General features: G+C 44.1%; 1 long non-coding RNA gene across 1 annotated transcript; it reads left to right on the forward strand.

Moving 5' to 3' along the window:
• Positions 1 to 1308: 1308 nt before the first annotated feature.
• LOC119853720 lies at positions 1309 to 7643 on the forward strand. The gene is made up of 3 exons (XR_006279684.1): positions 1309 to 1329; positions 5552 to 5639; positions 7373 to 7643. It is a non-coding gene; the product is annotated as an uncharacterized LOC119853720 (long non-coding RNA).
• Positions 7644 to 8436: the final 793 nt, after the last annotated feature.

Consider the following 8436-nt stretch of genomic DNA (forward strand, 5'->3'; position numbering starts at 1 on the left):
CCCAAAACACAGCTCTCTCCCCCCCCCCCCCCCCCCCCCCCCCCGGAGGGACTGCAAGCTACCTTCCTGCTGCTCCGGAGCTTTATAGAAGCCCTGCCTGTTCCCGCACAGGTGAGCTTCCCCTAATTAGGGCTTTCCTCTCAGCCTTCAGCCTAATAGGATAATTGGCCCATCTGGCCTCCATTAACTACTTCAGGGCAAGTGTGGGGTGGATACCCCATCACAGTGTGGCACGTTAATTTTATATAGAGCTTTTTAATCAAAATGATGTGTGGTACCAAGTCAAATGCCTTACAGAAGACTAAGTCTAAGTATGTTATGTGTAGTACATCATCATCAAGAGAAAGTCCCTGTTAGCTGAGCAATATCGCCTGATACCCCATCACAATGGAACTGACCCTGGGGTACTTATCGGGCAAGTCCTCACAAAAGTCTTTTAAAATTACATTTATTGGGCACTGACTTGCACTTTGCCAAATTCCCTCTTACCCTGGCAGCTGGATATAAATCTTCCATGCGCATCTGGCTACAGTGGCTGTGGGATTTCAGCAATCTCCAAATACCAACCAGGTGGGGAAGTGGCCAGTGGGCAATAAATAATGAATGTGTGAAAAGGTTCATTGTGGTGAACAGAGCACCAGGGTCAAACTGAAAGTAAGAGGCATAAAGCGTAAACACTAAATGCTGAATTTCAAGTAATTTATATGGAGGGTTTCCCTCAAATTTTGGTCTTGAACAGGCAAACCTGTATCAGTAAAGCAGTTTATATGCATCATTTAAATGCTCTCTTCCACTCTGTCTAACTGTTTTATCTTTCCAGCAACACTGAGCTCCAAGGTGATCTTCCACCGTGAAGATCTTCCACCATCTGCTTGTTCTTCTCTCTGTGGTTTTTCTGGCAGCTCCAGGTAAGATGTAAAAAGGCCCATACATAGGAAAGGACTTAATGCTCCAGTGAAATATGAAGCATTACAGCCAGAAAACATCCAACTTTGGCTTCCATGGGAGTTGTGAGTGCTCAGATCACTTTTCCATTGATTTCGCTGGGCTTTGGATTAGGATCTTATTTATGTGCCTAAATATGGGTTTGGGTGCCTAATTGTGGGTACATATATCAGATGGGATATATCAGAACCTCTGAGGCCCCCTGCTGGAGGCCTCATGGCCCTGCCACACCCCACCTCCAAAAAGGGCAGTGGAGAGGGTCCTCCAAGCTGCCTAGAGTGGCTGTGTGGGACACAGCCAATCAGGGCCCAGCAGCCTAGTATAAGAAGAACTGCAGGGTCAGAAGGAGTTCAGTTCATTGCTGGAGTTGTAGGAGTGTGGATGGTGAGTGGCTGGCTGATAGAGCCACAGAACCTTGGACAGGGCAGTACTGCCAGAAGCCAGGGAGAGTGAGAAGGAGCCCTGAGCTATTTGTGGGGTCTCCATCAGAACAAGGCCCTGAGGTAAAGGCGAAGATGGCATGGGGAAGCAGCCCTGGGAATTAGAGCAGCAATGTAACTTAGATAAAGGGACACAGCAGACAGCTGCTACCTACAGAGCTGGGACCTGGAGTAGTAGGTGGGCCTGGGTCCCCCCTGACCCTCATTAGCCATTGGGGGAAGTGGCCTGGACAGTGAGACACCCTAGAAGGGAACCAAACTATGGTGGCTCAGCTGGAGAGCTGTAGCCAGGAAGCCCTAAGAGCATGAAGACACTGTCTCCAGGGAGGGAGCCCTGGGGTTCTCCTCTATCACAGAGGAAGGACAATCAGAGAGAGAGAGTGTGTGCAGGTGTATGCACTTGGCCAAGGGGGTGCTCACAAGAGGTGAGTTCACCCTATTACAAGGCCACTTTCACTTAAGCTTAGGAAAACTACTGTTAGCTGCAAGCTATAGAAGAACCATTATGTTCTTTTAAATCTGCCACAGAAGACCATATGAACTCCCACAGGGAGTACCCAGTTCTGCCTTCTTATGTTTCATGACATACAAACAGAGAAGTTAGATAAAAGCTTCTGTAGGAGGGTGGCAAGGTAACACGACTTTATTACTTGGAATTCAGAACAACCCCCACCCCAAACAGAGACAAAGCAGGCTGCTCCCTAAAACAGAGAGGCACAACTCAGCCTATTTTACTCTAGGAGGACTGACCGCAGACTGGCTATGATCAGATACTTCCCTAGAGAGTCCCCAAGCATGTGAGCAGGACCAGGAACTCCCTGAGCATTTGAAGTGGTTACTGACAATTTTAATACAGTTTTTTTCTGTATACAACATACCCCCACTGAAATCACTCGCTAAAACACCCATCCCGCTCTGTCCATAACTCCCAAAACTTTTGTTTTCAAATCAATGGAAACAAGACTGGGCCTCAATAATATACGACAGCACAAAAACAATTAATAAGGTTGTCGCTGAGCAAAAGTTATCTCCTTAAACTAGAGCCAACACAGGGGCTTGCTGAGCTACAGGGAGACAAACCACCTTAAAATAAGAGTCAGCATTTCAGATCAGGGTGGTTTCGTAATGCTCTGCAACTCAAAAATAGTTTGGTAACTGCCCTCCTTTTTCTTCAGGGTAAATATGGCAACTTTCAGGCCAAACAGTTTTCAAATCAAAGCAACAAGGATGCTGAGAAAATACAGTGGTTTTAATGAAGCTGGTTGTAACCTTAACTACGAAGAGGTGATCTCTTGTCCAGAATATGCAGATACTGATTCAGATCCTCAGCTCCTGTATATCGTCATAGCTCAGCTGAAGTCAATGGGGTTCCACCAATTTATACCATCTGAGAATTGGCTTAAATGGAGTTATGGCAAGATACACCATCTGAAAATTTGACCCTCTGACTTCATTTGAGATAAATGGCAACGTTTATTGTCCAGAACGGTTAATGTTAACCAAGACCAAGAACCAAAAATTTAATGTTCATTGAAACAAAAAGCAGCTTGTGGATTATTCCATACTCTGAAAAGTTTCCTCAGAAGTATCTGGAAACCTCTCCAGCTTGCCCAGGAAATTCTAAAGTGTAACAGTTTTTCTTTAGAACTAACGTTTTCTAAGGGACAAGGAGTTAGAAGTCCAGAAAAATAAATAGTATTTGCCTCAGATGAACCAATCGGGAAGGAGCTGTTTACATTGCTGTGACAATCTGGGAATCTGGCTGTATAATATATTTATTCTGTGTGAGATGATGCTATGTAGGTATCTTTATCAAAATGCATACTCAATTTTGAATATGTTTCTTGGTAGCCTTATCCATTGTCCTTTGCCTCCCTGTTGGGCTGAAGTCCCAATATGTAGAGATACAGGGCTCTTGACAAAGGGAAGGTGACTTTTAGGTATCCAACCACTGGAAATCTATTCACTGCAGACAAAAGACTGGTCTCTGCCCAGAATAACCAGGTTAGCTCGAAGGAAGTTGCCTTTGCAACAAAATCACCTGGCCGGAGGCTGAACCAGGGACTTATCTGACAAGGGGCTGAAGGTTTTGAAAGGGCAGAAGATGCTCTGCTAATGGGCCATTTTCTCCAGTCTATGAGGGAGAAGGAACCCCAGCATGTAAAAGCCAGCATGAGCCCAGCCTTTTTGGAGGCAGACGGTCTCTGCTGGAAACACAAGGAAAGGGGGAACTAGTGAGGGACATTGTGGTTCGGGATAGTTTATTGTTTTGTATGGTATATCCTCTTCTGTGCTTTGCATGATTGAGTAAAAGAGCAGTAAGATGTTGGACTGTGTGCAAAATGTCTCCCTGCGTGTGTTAAATGCTTCACAACTATTGCATGTCTCTGGCTGTCGTTAGACTGTAAAACAGAACCTTTTGGGGAGGAGTTCTGGGAAAGCGACGTGTTCAAGTAACTGGGATATTTCAGGGGTCAGCGCTGGTTCTGGGGGGCTAAGGCAGGTGGGCATTTCCAGGAAGAAGTAGCAGGCTGAGAGTCAGGGCTCAGGAAACATACCAGAGGGGCCCAGGGAGGATACAGTACTGCAGCCTGCTGACACTCAGTGAGCTTCAAACACTCAGCGATCCAGAGAGCCGAAAGCTTGGCTCACTATCACAGGGGTCTGGTGGGTGGCCAGAAGGAAATGCCCTGCTAGAGTCTTGACAGCCATGTGCTGAATGATTGGTTACAAATTGCATATGTAAGAGGATAAATCCTAATTGGCTGCAGATAACAGTCAGCAAAGAGGATTTATCCTTGGACATAGACAACAGTATTGGCTAACCTTGCTCCAGAATTCAGTATTGTTGACCTCTGAGGAAATAAACAATGGGAAAATTCCAGGCTTAGCACATGACTGATTTGAGCCAATCACGAAAGATGATTTTCTTCTTGTATATGACAACAGCTACTGAATGAGTTGGCAACAGGTTCCGAGTGTTGTCAAAAAGGTGCTGGCCGGGTAAATGAAGTTCATAATTTCTTAGGCCCTCATATCCTGGTGTGAAATTTGGGGTTCAACCCAGACCAGTAAGAGGTTGTGTCACTGCCCACACTGCAACTTGGGTACCTTAAATGCTCTGCTTCTGTGGCTTACAGCCCAGACACCAACAGCCCTCAGACAACCATGCAGGTCACAGCCTGGCTTCCACTACCCAGTTACTGTTTGCAGAGTGACCCCAACAACTCCCAGTCCTGAATTTCCCTCAGACTGGCTCCCTGCAGTGCCCAGCCTTCTCACACTCACAGCTGTTGTCACGTTGGCTTGTCCTAAAGAGACAGAAACAGCAGCTGGTTATCTTGACTGAAGTTACCAATCATTTCAGTTCAATCAAAGCACTAAGCTGGTTTAGATAAAAAGTAAAATAAAGTCATTCAATTAAACAGTTTTTAATTAAAGAGGTTTTAAGTGAGTTCAAGTACAAGAAATAAAAATGGAAAGGGTTACAAACCAGCAAAAGTAAAAATATGCTTTTAACTGCCTAAGACGCAAGTTAACAAGCTACTGTCTTTGTTCAAGGGAGTTTGCTCACCAATTGTCCTTTGCCAGCCATGGAAAATGTAAACGTATCCCAAAATAAAGCTCCTTTTCCCCGCTGCCTGTGGACACCATACTGTCTAGTGTAGACTCCAGGCTGTCTTCCCTCCACACCCCGCTGTTGATTTGTGCAATGCAAATGATCTCTTCCTGCAACCTCTGTACATATGAATAGTCCATTGAATTTGGCCGTGCCTGGTTTCAGGTGTTGGCTTCTTTCCTGTGTCTGGAGAAAACCTGTTTATCAACTCCCACTGACATGCCTGGTTGAAACACACTTTAGTCACATAATTCAGCACCTCTGAATAATCCTTTATGGTTGACTGTACATGCATCCTGCAAGAATATTAATGATCAGTGAGTTATTAGCTTGCCAATGACATATTACACAACATCTTGGAGATACAGATTATAACAATAGTGAGTTGGGGTACACTGAGTCAGTCAGGCCAGCTGAAACTCACTGATAGATACCAGGGGGCTCCTTACTTTCTGGCATAGGGATGCTCTTAGGCTCACACATGGTCTGTACTGGGCAACTCTTCTTTACCTTAATATCACTCTGTCTCCTCAGCTGTGCCTTCCAGTTACTCTAAGATCCCAGCTGACCTTCAGCTATGAAGTTCTTTTACCGTCTGCTTGTTGCTCTCCTTTGGATTGTCCTGGCCGCTCCAGGTAAAACGTAAATGTAACGATGCTGATGGATGGGTTATCTGCAGGAATGCCACCTGGGAATCTCTGGATCTATAAAAGCGTTAGTCTCGACTGCCTGAGCTAATCAGGCAATTCGATGAACTTGGAACAGTAGTGGAGCCACAAGAGGGGGACAAAGAGCCAAATTGGGTTAGTGCTGATGAGACAAATGTTAGAGTCACAGAGCAGTTTCCATCCATATGGGCTTCAACACATATTCTATATATATTTGCATGCATCACTCATAATCCCAGAATGTTTTTTGAGTCTATCAAACACTGAACTCTAATCTGACGGCCTTGCTGCATGGGCCGTGATTCAGGTGCCCCTTGTGGCTTGCCTAACCTTGAAAATGGCTTTTGTTTAGCAAGGCTTGTTTCTGTTGGATCAGATAGCTTACAGCTTATGAAACCTTGTGGAATAGTCGTTTGCTACCAGGATTTTTTTTTGCGTGCTACATTAGTGTGTCTTTGAGCTAGAGGACATTTTTGTTAGCTGTAATTTAGTAATATTCTCTGAAGTAAATGGCTGGTAACAATGATATTTTCCCTGAAGTAATTCTTTTCTCCTTACTTGACAAGGTGAATAGCAGAAAACGATTATTCAGAAATGTTTGGCAATTTCTAAAGAATATTTATTTGATTGTGTTTGCTCTTCTTTGGATTTTTAGTGGTTGGTAAGGGCATAAGTATTGGAGATTGTCACAGTTACATAGAGGCAAGAAAAAGTTTAATGTTATAAATATTTTCAAACATACTCTAGCCCATCCTTATGTTTCTCCTACCACTGATGACGTAGGCTGGTTTAGGTGTTTGCAGTGTCTTCATCAGCTGTGACTGGGGGGGGATGTGGAATCAGAAACTCCAAAAGGAAGAGCAAGATCAGAAGGACAAGAAGAGAGAAATGAAGTGTTAACCAATTCCTGCCTGTTTCTGGACAGAGAGAGAGAAGCAAAAATGTCATCTATGAGACCAGTCAGATAGATTAGTGGATTTTATAAGGCACTAAACACCAGACTTTTAAGGGTGTTCTTTTGCTTAAAGATGCAGATAGGAGCCTAGCTGGATTTTCCAAAGTCCCTACATGCCTACTCTCTTTCCTTTCAATGGGAATTAGGTACTCCGGTGCTTTTAGAAATCCCCCTAGGCTACTATCTGCATCTTTAGGTGCCTGAACACCTTAAAAATCTGCCCTAAGATACTTATGTGATGGGTGGGGTATAAAATTTAGATAGATTAGATACCTGGAATGCTGCTAATAAGTGAGAAAGGTCCTGATTTTCACATCTTGGGTTTTTGTAATATTTGGGTCTTTTCATCTATTTCTGATCTGGGCTCTCAGACAGTTTTTAAAAATGGCAAACATTTTGGTTTACTTTATCAATTGCTCAGATGTATTCTATTTCTCTGTTGAGCTGGCTTCTTCTTCTTTTATCTTGGTGATTTACAAGAACTTTAGACATTTAAGATCTTAATTACAGAAAGAGATGAAAGAAATGGACAATCGGACACAGGTGGGTTCAGGGCCCATCCATAGGTAAACCTGTCTTTACTCTATCACACCTTTAAACTCTGTAAACTAGTCACTAGCAAAGACGGTTGCCAACAGATCCACTCCAGCAATGTGATCGTTACGCTGCTGAGGGTTTACAACCATACTAATGTTAGGAGTAAACCCAGCATAGACGCTGACAAATCAATCTGCTCTGTGTGCAGGCAAAGGCATGAATCGTGATGCTGTCAGCTGCAGAAACAGAGACGGGGTGTGCCGGTTTAACAGCTGCTATTACAACGAAATTGAGATTGCCACCTGCTATCATCACACAATGAAATGCTGCAGAGGGAGGGATTAGGAGGTGTCAAGGACTCTGACAGCTGGAGAGCTGACCTGAGACTGGTGATGCAGCGAGATCTGCACCCTTCAACCCACATTAAACACAAACTGGTGCAAAATCACACCTCTATAATAAAAACATATGAATCCTTACGCAGGTGTGCATGGCATGTTTTTCTCTCCTTCCTTTCGCTATAAAGACCCTGTTACAATGTGGAAATTCAAATCAGTTTCCAGGAAGCAGTTCTTTAATAACCTACTGATCATAGTTCAGTTTAGCTTTAGTACTTACACGACCCCATTAACATAGTATCTGAGCACTGTGGAATTTTAAACATATTTATCCTCACATCACTCCAGGAGGCAAGGCAGTGTGATCACCCCATTGCACAGATGGGAAACTGAGGCACAGAGAAACTTGTCTTCCCTTCAGCAGTTAGTTTGGTTAGGACACTCCAGTTAGCCTTGCTTGAGTGAGAACGACCACCCAGCAGAACAACACTCAAGCGGCACAGAGTTGCTGTAACTCAAGTTGCTGCATCCTCACTGCGTTACTAGCCTGGGCATCAGCAGCCACATGAGTGTCACCCCTCGACATCACATCAGAGCAGCCAACTTAAAGCTCCTTTTAACTAAATTAGAGATCTTTTTGTGTGGATGAAAATCAGGGTAGGAGCAAATCTGAAGCCAACAATGCAGCAAAGACAAGCCCAGGGCAGCTCGCCCAAGGTCACACAAGAAGCAGAACAGGGCATTGAATATAGGTTTCCCCAGGACCAGGCTTGTGCTTTAGCCATGGGAAAATCTTGCTGTGATGCTGTATGGAATAATGGTGACCATTTATGATATTATTAATACCAATGTTATAATATTGCACTGAATCTTACGAGATATGCCATGTAAGGTATTTGTGAAAATGTGATTTGCCATGTAGGATAATCCTTCG

The sequence above is a fragment of the Dermochelys coriacea genome, chromosome 3, assembly GCF_009764565.3.
Source record: "Dermochelys coriacea isolate rDerCor1 chromosome 3, rDerCor1.pri.v4, whole genome shotgun sequence".
In the NCBI taxonomy this organism is placed as follows: Eukaryota; Metazoa; Chordata; order Testudines; family Dermochelyidae; genus Dermochelys; species Dermochelys coriacea.